General features: G+C 37.9%; 1 long non-coding RNA gene across 1 annotated transcript in view; it reads left to right on the top strand.

The window, feature by feature from the left end:
- LOC141500489 (uncharacterized) overlaps window positions 1-15,511 on the top strand; it is a 16,374-nt gene extending 863 nt beyond the window's left edge. The window contains exons 2-3 of the long non-coding RNA XR_012471944.1: window positions 7,646-7,763; window positions 13,037-15,511. This is a non-coding gene — a long non-coding RNA (uncharacterized LOC141500489). The remainder of the gene's footprint in view (window positions 1-7,645; window positions 7,764-13,036) is intronic.
- Window positions 15,512-16,342: the final 831 nt, after the last annotated feature.

Raw genomic sequence — 16,342 nt, forward strand, 5'->3', positions numbered from 1 at the left:
CTCATGTAATGCTCAGTCCTCTGAGAAACTGTACTGAAGGAAAAGATTGCACAGAAAAATGATGGCAAATGCAAATACAATATCAAGCAGAGACCCCTCTCAAGTTCATATCGTGTTACTAGTTGTTAAAGAGGTAGTGTTGAGAGAGAAATTGGAGTCACCAATAAAGACTGAGAGCTCTCATGGAAATGAAGAATCATGACTAGCCCTGGAGTTGAAATAGCTCAGTATTTTTATCTCAAAAACCTGCAAAGTTTCAGAAATTAAAACCTCTTTACTGAAGAGACAAACTGCTTGCAAGTGGCTTGAGGACAGGGTGAATAGCAAAGGTCCAGTTCAGGTGCCAGAGGAAAAGAGTGAAAGGGAAGCAACCTGGCTGGGATGAGACTCTAAAAAGACCCTCATGGAGAGGAGGACTCCAGACTGAGGACTGGCTGAACAACAAAGCTTTAGGTGAGACCTCCTGGGGGTAAGGGAGAAAGGAAAAGAGACCAGAGTTTTCCAGCTGCTAGCTTAGAGAGAGAAAGTGGTCATCCTACAGAGGGGAGGAAAGAAGAAAGAGAGCTTATCTTCCTGAGAGCCCTGACTTAAATGCATTTCCATAGTGAGTTGGACAAGGGTGGCACAGCACCTAGCTCCAAGGCATTCTCCAATAGGCACACAGCAGGGCATCCCTGAAAGAAGTGGCTCATTGCACACAGGTGATGGTCTATGCATTAGCCTTTCCTGTCCAAAAGGGTGTGATCTTTAAGTACAACATGAGTCATTTCCTGTATCCTGCATCTATAGAAATTTGGATAAAACAAGTCCCTATACCCAAGTCCAATAGAGGGGATAAAGCCTAAGCTGAAGGCAACTTGAACAAATGAGCCTCCTCTCCACCTTTTCCCCCTTAAAGTCCAAAGAGGCACATTTTCTTTCACCATGAACAAACATTTTAGAAAAGTTTACTTTTTAAAGATTAACACTAAGCTAAATGGCAAGGATACAAAGATAGCAAGCAAACACACACACACACACACACACACACACACACACACACACACACACACATACACGCCCTGCCCTGAAGGAACTTGCATTCTGAAGAGGAGACAATTTATAAATAATGCATATGAAGACAGTACAAAGTAGACAGAAGAAAATTCTAGTAAGGAAGGCACTAGTAACTGAGGGAATTGGGAAAGGCCTTTTGCTGAGGAGTCAGAACATAGGAATGCAGGACAGCCAGTGATCAGGTACTGAGAGGAATAACTGTAAGAGAAGACCAAGAGAAGACCAATAACTCTTATCTCCAGGACTGTGACCTCTCATTCCAGTTCCATAGGGCCTACTGTTGAACATTGCACAAATAGATCAGATTGTCCTCAATGACTCTACTACCCAAGCCCTGAATTCTTTTGGCAATAGATGAAACTCTACTTGGTTCTGGCTTTGATCATGACACAAATGTCAATGGCTATAACACACCATATTTTTTTTTCTTTTTCTTTTTTTGCAAGGCAAGTGGGGTTAAGTGGCTTGCCCAAGGTCACACAGCTAGGTCATTATTAAGTGTCTGAGACCGGATTTGAACCCAGGTACTCCTGACTCCAGGGCCGGTGCTCTATCCACTGCGCCACCTAGCCGCCCCTAACACACCATATTTAGACAAGAAGCTGACATTCTGGCAGGGAAGACAACATTCTTGATCCCACTCAGATGTTAATGACTAATCACCTGAGCCTGGTCTCTTCCTACCTTTCCTGCCTTCTTATACTTTAGGTTCTTCCATGCACTCTATAATCCAACCCTATTGGTCTATTTGTAATTCTTCCAATGTATCACTCTATATTCTGAATCTGCTTTACATTGGCTTTCACAAATCTGGAATACTCTGACCCTTCACATCCACCTCTTAGTGTCCCTGACTTTCTTCAAGGTGTTGAATAGTTTGGGATAACACTATTTAGAAAAGTGAGATCACGTTTCTATGCAATCACAGAGCTAAATCACTGAATACTCAAACCATTCATTTCAGCCACCTTGATTGTGCTGATATACATGACCCAAATAATCATGCATGAATCTATTTCTATTCTTAGAGAAGACCAGGCTTATAATAATAGTGTCTTATCTTTGTAGATGACTCTAGTTTACACAGTGCTCCAACATATATATTTCATTTGATCCTCACAGTGACCCTCTGCAAGATAGGTAGATTGTATATGATTATCCCAAATTTTACAAATGAGCAGGGGCGGCTAGGTGGCGCAGTGGATAGAGCACCGGCCCTGGAGTCAGGAGGACCTGAGTTCAAATCCGTTCTCAGATACTTAATAATGACCTAGCTGTGTGGCCTTGGGCAAGCCACTTAACCCCATTTGCCTTGCAAAAACCTAATAAATAAACAAACAAACAAATAAATAAATGAAATGAACAAAAGGAGACTAAGAAATTTAGTCTTGTCATGGTCAGATAGCAAGGAAATAATGTATCAGGGCTAGAATTCAGATCTTCTGGCTCTACTTTGATGTTCTTTCTACTGTCTCTACTTGTCTCTCTATGCTAATAGCAATAAGTGGGTAAAGTATGCAACTGGCTACATGATGTTATTTGAAGGAACTCAGGAGGAGAGGGGTCATCATTGCCCTCAATGTCTTGTCACTGTCAATCATTCATTCAAAAAAATGCTTACTGTTTCTATTGTGTGCAGAACAACGAACTAGGCCTGAAGGGAGATAAAAAAAGTTAAATTAAGCATAGACCTTGCCCTTATAGGGAAGAGAATCTAATAGGGGACCTAAGCCAAAAATACAATTCACAACACTACATTATGTACATATTATAATATATACAATTGTATTTACATATAGATAGAGATATATTAGAAAGACACAATGCATGAAATATCTACATTTAGAAATCCATTCCTTTGAATACTTTTTAGCCTCATTAAAATTTGAAAGAGTAGTATTTTGGAGAGAGTAGTATTTTAAGCAATCATGTCCAGCATCTATGTTAAGGGATTTAAGAGATACTAGGAACAGAACCTTATAGAAGTTGATCTCAGAAAGTAAATGGAGAAGGGATTGAAAAATTTTGTGGTTATCAGACAAATTGTACAATTCTGTGGAGAACTAATGCCCTAGAAAGAAATTGAGTAGCTGAGAGAGGCAGAGATGAATATAGAGATAAAATCACCTGCAAAATTTGTCAGTTGAAATAATGAACTAATCTAGTGATCTTTGACCCATCTTTGACCTTGAGTATCTCATCTTTACTCAGAGTCCCAGAGCCCTGGGTCCAGGTTATCCCCATAACATCTTATTCTTATTCTTCCTAAAAACTAAACAACAGAAAATAAGCCTTTAGCATCACACTGAACTTATGTTGTTGTTGCTTTCTCTGTATTCTTGAAGAGTATCATAAATAATATCAGACAACAAAACAAGCTGTGTTGTATATGTGTGTTCAAAAAGTCTTGCAGTTGTGTTAGGGTAGAAACAGAGATTATGCCTTAAATGCACATACACACAAAAACACTAGCCTGGAAGCATGGAAACCAGTGTTCTAAGTTCATGTTCTCACATATTTTTACTATTTGTCCTTTGGCAAGCAATTTTACTCTTTAAGTCACAATTTCTACATTGGTACAAATTAGGAGGTGGTGTCGGGGTTTAGGCTAAATGATATGTTAAATTCCACCTCAAAATTCTCTGAGTTTGAGAATCTATGATTCAATTACACATTGCCCCAGTGGTCCAACATTATGGAGTATCATTTCCTTAACCAGAATTTTAAGTGGCTAGAAACTTCCCATATGAATAACACATTCATAATTATGAGCTTGCACCCAAATGCACAAAGGAATCTAAGATCTCATTGATTTGATCATTTCCACTAACAATGTGTATTGCAATCCATTCATACCTCCCCATCCTTTCTGGCTCTTATCCATACTCTCCTATGAGTTTAACTAGAGGATACACCCATGTGCCAAAGGTCTCCCTGCTTATTCTTGGCATCTCAAGGATACCAGTGGAATACATCTCTCACATCAACTTGCCTTGTAACAAGGTCATCTTCTTTTTCCATTATACATTTACCTGATGACATCCTTTGATCTTATTATTCTTTGAAGTTCCTCATTTTAGATGTTATCACTTGCTCACATCCACCATGGGCTTCAACACTGTCCTCAATGATATTCACTTTCATTTCTTTAGAGGCTATTTTGTCAGTCATATGACAACCAGAAGAAAATATTATTATTTTTTACAAATGGGCCTTTGTTTGAGATCATTAAACAAATTTTTCATTTTCCTATAAGTGATCTAGACTGTTTTCCTTCTCTTGTTTAATTCAGAATTAAACTTTGTCTATTTATACTGTCCTCCTCAGATGTATGTTTGTATATACTATATAATATATGTACATGGGCTAAAGGGTATTTGTATATATGACTTATAATCTGAGCAATATTTATTTTTCATCTAGTTTTTGATATTTTGTGGATGGTCATCATACTTTTTTGGGTGGTTATGAATTTGTAATCTACTGGTGCTTGATACAAATGGCATCCACTAATAGAGCATCTGAAGGACTTAACCGCTTCTCTTCACCTTGAAATTTGTGGTGGAAGTCCTCTATCACAGTAGTAAATAATGGGCTAAGTATACCTCTCTGGGTCTTAACCTACTTCTTGTATTAGAGAATCATTTTTTTTAAATCAACATGAAATCCCACATTCTCTGCATTTTTCAATAACTTCAGTAACGATAAAGATATAATGCCTGCAAAAGTCTGCCTGTTCCCTACCAGTATCATCATGATGGATGCCTTTCATTTGTGTAGATATGATTTCCTTTAAAAAATTATGTAGATAGGGAAGGAAAAAAGCAATTATTAAGCTGTTATTATCCCTATTTTTACAACTGAAGAAATGAAGGCAAAAAGAGGTTAAATGATTTGCCCAGGATCACACAGTTAGTGTTTCAGGCTGGATTTGAACTTGGATCTTCTTGATTCTAGGCCCATCATTCTATCCACTAGAGCATGTAGATGAGAAAGTATACAAATGGGTAAATTCTTGTTCAAATGGCATTCTTTTTTACAATATCAAGAATATCTATTTTTTCTTTATCTTTGATCTTTTCCTCCAGATATTTTATGAATTGAATTCCCTCACAATTTATGCTGCCTGATCATGCTTTTCCTCCATATATAAAATATAAGTTTTTCCTTTCTTTGTTTTCTTTAGGACAGTAATGTGTAACTCTCCTAAATGATAAAAAAATCTGTTTTAAAAAAATATTTCCAGATTTTGTCCATTTTTATTTGTTTCTATTCTACTTCTATTTTCATCCTTTAATGCCCTCAGAATGATTTTTTAGTAGGTTCTCTTGCCAAGTTTTTTTTAAACTGGTTTTAACCTCTCCTCCTTCTTTCTGGTTTATTTCCCTCAGATGAGAAGAATAAAAGTGAAAAAGAACAACAAAATAATAGAAATTAAAGCATATCAAATTTGATTGCAAAGAAAAGATATGAGAAGGTACCTCCCTCACCTCTTTTTCAGAGATGGGGGACTATTGCTCATAGCATCAGACTTTGTCAGTATGGTGGTTAGTTTTAATAAGCTATTTTGTCTGTCTTTTAAAATTCTTTGTTATGAATGATGGTTGGGGATTGAGAGTGGGGACATACTGGGAAATTTAGGTGATGTAAAAAAACTTAAGATATCAGTCAAACTTATTTTTAAAATCTAAAATACACAAACAAGAAAGTAAGATTTTTGAGAGAGGTTTTAGATTTAGGTTTTTTTTCTTACTTTTTTTGTCTTATCCCAGTGCTCAACAGTAGTTATTGAATGCATCTGGCCTCAGACAAACTGACACCTGGGAAAGATCAGTTGCATCCTGGGCCATCACTAGACATCTTGGCTTTTGTCTTGCCACTGGACTTCCATGACTTTGGAGGAAAGAGTAAGGTTGATGAATTTGCACAGCTCTGCCTCATTTAAATCCAATTCTCTTGCAAATCTCATAAAGTCATTAGTCCTCTTATAGAATGAAGTTTGAATAACAACAACTGACATACCTAGTAGGCACTTAATAAAGGGTTATTAATCGACTGGTTTGGGCAATACTATCATCTTCTGTGTGGCCTTGGGCAAGCCACTTAACCCCATTGCCTTGCAAAAACCTAAAAAACAAAAACCAAGATTTTACAAACAAGTTTATATTTTAAAACAGGTTTTGCCTTGGCCATTATTTCTCTCTGCTTAGGAAATAATGATGACTAAGGCGGATTTTGAATGCTTTGGGTCTCCTTCTTAAGACAGTTATCAATTAATGATTTACAAACATTTATCCAGCACTATGCTAAGCATTGGGAACACAAATACAAAGAATGAAATCATCTTTACTCACAAGAAGTTTACAATCTAATGGGAGACAAGTAAACATTAATCTCCTAACTAAAATTAGCATAATCAGAGTCAATCACTTTTACTGTCCTTTACTCATATTAGCATTAAAATTAGTTTTAAATAGTTTAAACAGATCAGGAGTGAATTGATCACATTACATGCCATTTCTTTTTTTCATTATTACTCTTTCTTCTAGTTCTCTACTAATTCTGCTCTTGCAAGTCAATGGTCTGTGCACCAATACTTATTCAGGGATAACTTCCAAATCAATGACATGTTTTGAGGTTTTTTTCTCACCTGTTTTTTTTAATCAGTTTCATTTTTTAATGTCTTGTAATGCTCTCCAAATTCATGCTAATCATTCTTTTCTTGAAGAAGGCATTCATGATGGACAACTGCACAATATCTATTAAGTTTTCAAGACCAAGAAGACCTCAGAAAAGAAGGGACCCAAAGAGGGCTTTCAAGGATTTTGAAAAAAAGTTGGCTAATTCAAATTGCTATCCATGTTTCTGACTTCTAGTTTGGAAATTCACTTTTAGAAGGATGGCCTCGTTCTTCTCTTTTGGTTCCAGAAAGATATGACTGGCCATGCTGGAGCTAATGTCCCATTCGGTCTATCCTACAAGAGTCAATTAAGAAACTATTATTCTCTCTGGGACTCAATTTCCTCATCTGTAAAATGTGGATGGGGAGAGTTGGACTAAATTTTCTTTAAAATTCATTCAAATGTCAGAATTCTGGGTCTAATAATTGTAGTTCTATATCATCCAATTAACAGAATGACAACAGCAATATTTGTAATAATGAAATATAGCACTTATAGATTTGTGAAGCAGTTTATCAGCCTTGCTAATGTACAACATAGGGAAAACAGACTGGCACCACATTAAGACTGGTTCCTTGGGAACTTCTCCAGTTCAGCCATCTGGAGTGTGTGGAAAGGAGAGCAGGTGATACATGTTTCCAGTCCCACCCTTATATACATGATACATGTAATACCTGTCTCCTTGGAAACTAGAAGACAATAAGATCTATGAACAGAACTTTTTATCTAGACTGTGTGAATGTTAATACCTGCAAAGATGGAAATATAAAATAGTATAATATAGTATATCATAATATAATATAGCAATATAACAAAATATAACAATAACATAGCATAAATGTAATATAACATATCATAACAAAACTTAAAATAATATATCATAATATAACAATTCAATATGGTTTCAGGACAAGAGAAAAGAGCTTTAAATTTGAAATCAAAGGACCAAGGTTTGAATTCTGATTTCATCACTTGTCTGGAAAGTGTTCACTGCTCCAGGCCTCAACTTCATCATTTACAAGATGGGTAAGCTCAACCATTCTAATATTCCTTTCAATTCTAAATTTATGATCCAATAAACAAAGGTTTATTGAGCATCTACCATGTACGAGACATTGTATGGGATACAAGCATTACATGGGATACAAAAATGAGTAACATTTCTTTTTTTAATTTTAATTTTACTTTTTTTCCAATTACATGTAAAAATAGTTTTAAACATTTATTTTTTGCAAGATTTTGAGTTCCACAATTTTCTACCTACCTATCTTCCCTCCCCCCTCCCCATGACCATGAACAATCTGATATAGGTTATACATGTACAATTATGTTTAACATATTTCTATATGAACCATGTTGTGAAAGAAGAGTCAGAACTAAAGGGGAAAAAAACATGAGAAAAAGAAAAAACATAAAACAACATTTTTAAAGTGAAAATAGTTTGCTTTGGTCTGCATTCAGATTCCATAGTGTTCCCCCCCCCCCCCCCCCCGGATATGTGTGTGTGTGTGTGTGTGTGTGTGTGTGTGTGTGTGTGTGTGTGTGATTTTCCATTACAAGTCTTTTAGAATTGATTTTGATCATTGAACTGCTGAGAGGTATATTGATCATAATTTGATCATAAGATCATAGTTGATCATAAGACAGTGTTGCTGTTAATGTGTACAATGTTTTCCTAGTTCTACTCAATTCACTCAGCAGCACTTCATGTAAGTCTTTCTAGGTTTTTCTGAAATCTACCTGCTCATTCTTTCTTACAGAATATTCTATCACATTTATATATCGATTTTTTCAACTCTTTCCCCAATTAATGGGCCTCCCCCTCAATTTCCAATTCTTTGCAACTACAAGAAGAGCTGCTATAAATATTTTTGTACATGTGGGTCTTTCCCCTTTTTTTATGATCTCTTGGAAACAGACCCAATAGTGGTATTGCTGGATCAAAGGATATTATAGTTCTATTGCCCTTTGACCATAGTTCCAAATTGCTCTCCTGAAATGTTAGATCATTTCACAATCCACCAACAATGCATTATTGTCCCAATTTTCCCAAATTCCCACCAATATTGATCATTTTCCTTTTTTTTATTATATTAGTCAATCTGAGAGGTGTGAGGTGGTACCTCAGAGTTGTTTTCATTTGCAATTCTCTAATCATTAATGATTTAGAGCTCTTTTTCATATGACTATAGATACCTTTAATTTCTTTAACTGAAAATGGCCTTTTCATATCCTTTGATCATTCATCAATTTGGCAATGACTTGTTTGAATAACTCTTAATGAGTATATAATCTATTAAAGGGAAATATTACTGAAATTAGTGAAATAAGGTGCACATAATTAAAGTTAAAAATAGAGTAAGCCAACATATGAAAGGTATAAAATGACATCAAGGTTTGAAGGAGGGAAAGCTACATAAAAAATTCACATGTTCATTAATAAATACTGTCATTTGGTTTGGAAGAATACGCATTTGTTTTGTTAAATAAGCCCCTATCCTCTGAGCACACCTGAACACAACTTTAAATGAAAAAAAAAATGAATAAACCTTAGTTCCTATTGGGAAAAATGCAAAAGGAAATATAGAAGAAAAAATACAAGAAGAAATTTAGAAGAAAAATGCAAGAAGAAACTTAGACCCACTTGTGAAATTTACATGCCTTGTCAGAGTTTGTTGGCCTGATCAGAATTCTTATCTAGAGTTTTTTTTGCCTGGACTAAATGTAGATGAACTAAATGTGTATTTCTGCTTCTGTATTCATTTGTATATGTACACATTGGTACTCATTGGTATATGCACAGATATACCAACAAGTGGGTTTTTCCCTCCAGCCTATCATGGTTTTCTGCCTTGAGTCTAGAACTAGCTTGGGAAAAAAACCCCAGTAGATTACCACTATTTAGATTTGTAAAATATACTTATATCCATGATCTCATTTAATCCTATAGGTGTTATTGTTTTGTTTCCCACTTAATAGATAAGGAAGTTGAGACTCAGAGAGGGTTAGTGACTTGCTGGTGGTCTTCCAGCTAGAAAGAATCAGGCAGCATTCAAACTGGAGTACTTTTGAGTACTTTGATCCCAGTTCAAGAGCTCTATCCACTCCATCCTACTGCCCTTAAACTGGAAGCAGAGCCCTCAGAGTAGGCAGTGATACTAATCTGACCCTGCTTCCCACTTGATTCCTGACCTGTACTTACATTATAGTTCTTGTATACTTAAGGCTTCAAGATGGTGGAGTCTCTATCTCCCTGTACCCAAATATGGCTTTACCTGAAATAGATCCAGGCTTTCCTCTTCCTTCCCTTCCCACCCCCACCCATCACCCCTACCAATTTCCTCAAAAATTTCTTATAGGGGAGTGGGAAATCTGAATATCCCTGGATCCAGAATGTGATGCCAAGTACTAATGATCAAAATAAACTTATAGGATCATGGCTGAAGGATTGTCAAATTGTAGATTTAGAGTTGTAAGGAATCTTGGATGTCATCTAGTCCAAATCTTTCATTTATAGTAAGGAAACTGAGGCCCAGAACGTGGTCATAGGTGATTTGAATTTGAACACATTGTTCTTGTCAGTGGGATAAAAAAATCCTAATTAATAGACATAACAAAAACTCTTTTCTGTTGTCATTATTGAAGTAAGTTGTTAGATCTACCCCATGCATGGAATCATGAAATCAATTCTCCAACTAGCTACTATTTTTAGCTACAAAAATCTTTTTAGGATTGTAATCATATTTGGGAGTGGGGAAAGGAAGAGAAAGCATTTTTTCCCACACACCATAAACCAGGTACAATACCATGTATAGGAAGGCCCATGTTAAATATTCATGAGAAAATGTCTTTTCCATGTTGAGCAGGAACTAACTACAGTGGCCCTTGGATACAAATAACATCCCAAGACTAGGAGTGAGGAGAACTTCTCCTAAATGAGCACTTAATGTTGAGTGAATCACTTCCTCCCTCCCTCTTCCAGTAGTAGTCTCTCAGTAAAGTAACACCAGATGGCAACTCATTGGAGAAAGTGGTTGAGTAGCTGACATCAGCAGCTGATATTGCTACCCCCTGGTATTTCTCAGCATTTTTTTCCTTTCAGGAGAATGTTTATAGGTCTTCTTTAAGGCAACCTTTAGCCCTAGGGTTGTTTTGAGGCTTTTGTAGATATATAACCTTTGGAACAGAGGTTGCATAAATCAGTTTTTATCAACCAATACTGCAAAGGTCTTCAAGTTACATCTGACTTTATGAGTCACTTTACTTTTCCCCAGGAGACAGAGGTCCTCCTGACTGTGGGTCCAGGTATCTGTTGTATAATCTTAGTCCAGGTATCTATTGTATAAACTTATTATATAAACTGAGAGTAAAAAAAAGGACCCAAACAAAAACCTGCTACTCATCTTTAATGTTTTGTTCATAACAGAATTTGTGATAGAGAAAAGCAGCTGAGCCAGAAGTGGATCAGGATTGGATTGAGGTAGAAAGAATTAAGTAAACTCACAAACATCATTTTTCCCCCTTCTATTTAACAAACTTGGCTTGAAATCCATCCCTTCCTGGTGATGGGTACTTGTGATCCTTTCTGACCACAGGCATCCCTTGGCAGCTGGTCTACTTTGCTCAGATGACAGTACCGCTGAGCATCCCTCAGTGAGAAAAACTGAGCAGCTCGGCTATGGTTTAATTAAGTAGGCATTTCATTCCCAGGGAGATTGTTCAGTTGCCCTCTACTAGTGTCTTGAAGCCAGATTAGGGAAAAAAATTCCAGGCTTTCTTCTGATAATGTTCCTGAACAGTGCCCAATTGGCACCATACACCCAACTCTTTTGCTGGCAAAGGGGATGGAAGGAGGGTTTCATCAGCCTTATCAGTTGTTGTATGCATACATCTTTTCAATAAGTATCCTAATTGTGAAGGAAAGGAACAGACTCATTCTTTCTTTGAGTTTAAAAAAACTAAATCAAAGACTTAATTACATTTGACTTGAATGAAATTTTGCCTGTAAAGAACTTTCAGATTAAGCTAGGGAAATTATTTCAGTTACCATCTTAAAGGTCAGCTCATTCATTCATTCATTCATTCAGTGAGCATTTTTTAAGGAAGTGTTTACAAATTCCTGCTTACAAAGTACTTAGCATGTAGTAGCTGCTGAACAAATGATTGTTTCCTTCCTATTAAGTATCTACTATGGTCCAGCACTATGCTGGGTACTGAAGATGTGAAAATGAAAAATAAAACTCCCTATCTAAGAGAAACAGTCTTTTGAGATATTTCAAGAAAAGGAAACAATACAACTATAAATTTAATTCCAATAGATTTTGGAGAATTGTCTGAGGTCATAGATATTAAGTGACTTGCTCATATACATAAAGCTTGTTGGGCATCTAGGTGGTACTAAGGACTTGGCCACATGAAAACCTGAATTCAAAACTAGCCTTGGGCATTTATTAGTTATGTGATCATGGGCAAGTGTCTTGACTATTTCCCTCAGGTTACTCAACTCTAAAATGGGAATGATAATAATACCTACCTCCCAGGGTTATTATGAGGCACAAATGAGATAATAATTGTAAAGCATTTAGGATGTCTAGAACTAGCTCCAGTTAGTCCCTTGATGGTAAATGAGAGATATTAGAGGAAAAAAATGGGCCTTCATGTCACTCAAAGGTTAACAAAAAGAAATTTACTGAGCCACAGCAGAAAAACATTCCAAAAGGATATATGTATCTAAGACACTATTGGAACAGAGCCAAAAGAAGCTGAGTTTCCTCTGAATTACCCATGGTGACTTGATGGCCAAGAGAAGCACCTTGAGCCCTTCATGACTATATTGTACCAATCACGGGGTTCTGTCAACAATTTGAGCTTAAGTTCCCTGAGATAATCAAGTCTTGAGTAAGATTTCAATACTTGAATGGGAATAGAAAATTAGATTATTGCTCTCACTAGATAGGCCTGCCTGGGATAAAGTCCTATACTCTAACCTCTATGATATACTGCTTCTTATTTTAAGAAAAAAAATCACTTCTGAATATGATTCCTAACCTGGTCATACGTCTAATAAAGTCAGCTATAAATTCAGGGTTTCCTAAGTTTGAAGTGGGGGGTGGGGTGGGGCAGGTCTTTCTGCTTCAGTAAGTTGAAATGGTTTGTGCTGCTTCCCTTTTTCAATTAAAGATCTTTCACTTATTTTCATATTTTCCTCAACCGAGTTACCCACATCTTACTCCCAATTCAAAAGAAGTCTATGAGGTGGTTTTCATTCAAGTGTTTTTGTTTCACCTTTACCTTGACAGGATTTCATGAAATGGGCAAGTGATGGAATGCTAAGAATCTTAAGAAGAAGCTTTATTATTCTCAACTCTAACCTGGATTTCAGGAAACTCTCTTGGGACTGGTCTTGCCTGTGGATGGAGTCATCCCAAGTCATGAAGGGCTCAAGGTGCTGCTCTTGGCCATCAAGTCACCATGGGTAATTCAGAGGAAACTGAGTTTCTCTTGGCTCTGTTCCAATAGTGTCTTAGATACATATATCCTTTTGGAATGTTTTTCTGCTGTGACTCAGTAAATTTCCTTTTGTTAACCTCTGAGTGACATGACGGCCCATTTTTTTTCCCTAATATCGGTCATTTACCACCAAGGCACTAACCTGAGCTCGTTCTAGACATCCTAAATGTTGACCTGTAAAGTGAATAGTTATTTCAATAATACAACTCATTCCCTCAAAACAATGCTGAGGAAGACAGATGAATAACAGAACTATCTAAAGGCAGAGAAGTATGATGAGTCATCTTAGGACCGCATCACAAGCTTGAAAAGCTAGAGGAAGAAGAAAGTAATCTTGATTCAATGGAGGAGAAGGATGAGCTTTGGCTGCAGGGATACCTGACTGTGTCAAATCAAAGTCTTCCTCTAGATATAAGGCAGAGTACTAGCTCCTCCAAGATACCAGATATGAAGTACAACAAAGAACTGGAGATATTTATTACCCAAGTGAGATCTGAGAGAAGGCAAGTAACAGTGATGTTGGGCTAGAAGAGATATTGGAAGAAAGAAACAAGAAGTATCCTGAGCCCCAAGGAACTGAGATGAAAAGTACACATATGAAATTCTGCTTTAGTGAACATAGTCATAATTCCATTTGATGTCTTACAAGTGAACTTTAGAAAATTTCAAACCATCATCAAAACATTTATGAATCTGCTTCAACATGGGAGTTGGGGGGAGGGGGACAAGGAACTCAAAGGCCTTTTCCTGGTAGACCATCATTGGGAGATGCCTTCCTTTTGTTCTATTTTCCCAGACTGAAGAAAAAACTTGCCTCCTTCTCCAGTCCAGGTCAGACTCTGACCCAAACTCATATTCATGGCAACAAGAGCTTTAGGAGGAAAAAAAGAAAAAGAAAACAACTAGAGCAATCATTTCTAAAGAGTTAGAACATTTACTCAGTGGTCCTTATGCGCAGAGCCATGTGATTGTATTCCAAGATTCTTCCTTCTCAGCCCAAATACCACTAAGGCTACTTTTCCCTGGTCACAGCTGATGGCACTTGTCCCAAAAATAAAACTTCCCAGCTGGGGCTGGGCCAAAAGAGATTTCAAGAATGAACAACCCCTGTGGCACGGTCAGACATAGATTGATGTATTTTTTTTCCTGCTTACCATGAAGATCATTGATTTAATGCTAAGATCTATTGTAATGGTTTGAAAGGGGGAGGCTAGAGGTTACAGGAGCACCTAAATCCCCTGTGAAAGGGGAACCGGTTTTAGAGGTACTGATATTGTTAGGTTGACTTACAGATATCCTTTCTATGACTTTAAATTTAGGGATATTTTTTCATTCTTTTTATTTTCTGTATTTAGAATGCTGGACAAGGCTCAAATCTCCTGACATCGAAAAATGAATAGTTTCATTTCTCAAACATTTCATGTTGAATGTTTGCCAAAGTTTTTATCTCAGAGAAACTATTTGCAGTGGCTCTAATATTATGTAAAAGACCAAAGCTAGTCTTCCCTGGGGGATTATATTACTATTTGTTTTTATATTTCTTTCAATGCTTCCAATAAATCATGAACTTCTTCAGAGGTATCAGAGGACAACCTATCTCCTTCATAGCAAATGACAAGCTATGAATAATGCACTCAGGTCTCTCCTTGGAGGAGGCTTCTACCCTTTGAAACCAGATCTCTGACAACTCTGCCCCTTTACTCTGCAATTCACTTGGTTGCTCTGTTTCAGACTGGCATTAACTGAAGGGTCCTAGTCAGGCGTCATGACTCTCTAGGCTTCTCTCCATCTTAATTGGAAAGTATTTGTGCTTTTGGACCTTTGGAAGGAAAGATAGTGAGTAGATAGGCTTCCTAAGATCAGGAACACTATCCAGGCACTTGGAACATCAGGAAAGATGTTATGGAGGTAGAGTTTAAAAAAGAGCAGGATCTATGTCTTAAGTACCACCTTCTCAGTGGAGCCTTTTTTGAACCCTTTCCCCTACACCCAAGATAGAAATGATCTCTCCTTCAACTTTCTTACAGCTCTTTTCCTGGATTCATATTTAATGTCCTGAGAAGTTCTTTTATAGCCCAATCATTGATGTATATATTTTCCTATCCACTCTTCCCCAGTACCCATTACAATGTAACTTACTGGGGGGCAGAGCCAAGATGGCGACATGAAGGGATCGAGTCTTAGGAGCTCTCTGATAAAAACTCATAAACTAAGGACTCTAACTAAACTTTCGAGAGACAGAACCCACAAAGGGACCCAGTGAGGCAGTTCTCCTACTCAAGGTAACCTGGAAAAGAGTAGAAAGGCTCTGCTCCCCAGGCCGGAGGGGCGGCCCGCCAGAGGGGTGGCCCGCCAGAGCCAAAGAACCTCAGCCTCCCGGAGGCAGCCCCAGGGCTCTGGGAGCCTCAGCTCACAGCAGCGGGGGGGAGTCTCCTGAGCTGCACCCCAGGGAGCACCGGCACAATGTGGGGGAACAGTGGGGGATCTCTGCCAGAGCAAGCACTTGGAGCCCAGCCCTCAGGGCACACAGCCAGCAGCCTGGTCTTTCAGCAGCCTAGACCCGGAGACAGAAGGAGGTGGAGCCGGTAAGCAGGAGCCCCCAGGGCATGAGCCCATTGAGCTGAGGGAGGGGAGTGAAGAGAGATTGCAGAGCTTTGTCCTCTGCCCCCTGGAACAGGACTCCGGATCTCTGACCACATTCAGATCCTGATCACAGTCTAGGCCCCCCCATAGAACAGCAGGGCCCCCCCCACCTCAGCCCCATGGCAGAGGGGGGCGCCTATGGTCATTCACAGACCAGGAGGGAAGACAGAACCTCACACACTGAGACCCTTGTGGGAGTGTCCCAAAAGCTCAGGAAGCGCCCCCCAAAAAACAGGCTTAGGCTGGGAAAATGAACAAACAAAGAAACAAGAGGAAGACCATTGAGAAATATTTTGCAAATGAGCCCAAGAAGATCCTCAGTCTGAATACTCAGTCTGAAGATGAGGAAGAACAAGCTCCTGCATCTAAAGACTCCAAGAAAAACAGAAATGGGGCTCAGGCTATGATAGAGCTCAAAAAAAGACTTTGAAAATCAAATGAGGGAGTTAGAA

Source organism: Macrotis lagotis, chromosome X (assembly GCF_037893015.1).
Source record: "Macrotis lagotis isolate mMagLag1 chromosome X, bilby.v1.9.chrom.fasta, whole genome shotgun sequence".
NCBI classification, from domain to species: domain Eukaryota; kingdom Metazoa; phylum Chordata; class Mammalia; order Peramelemorphia; family Peramelidae; genus Macrotis; species Macrotis lagotis.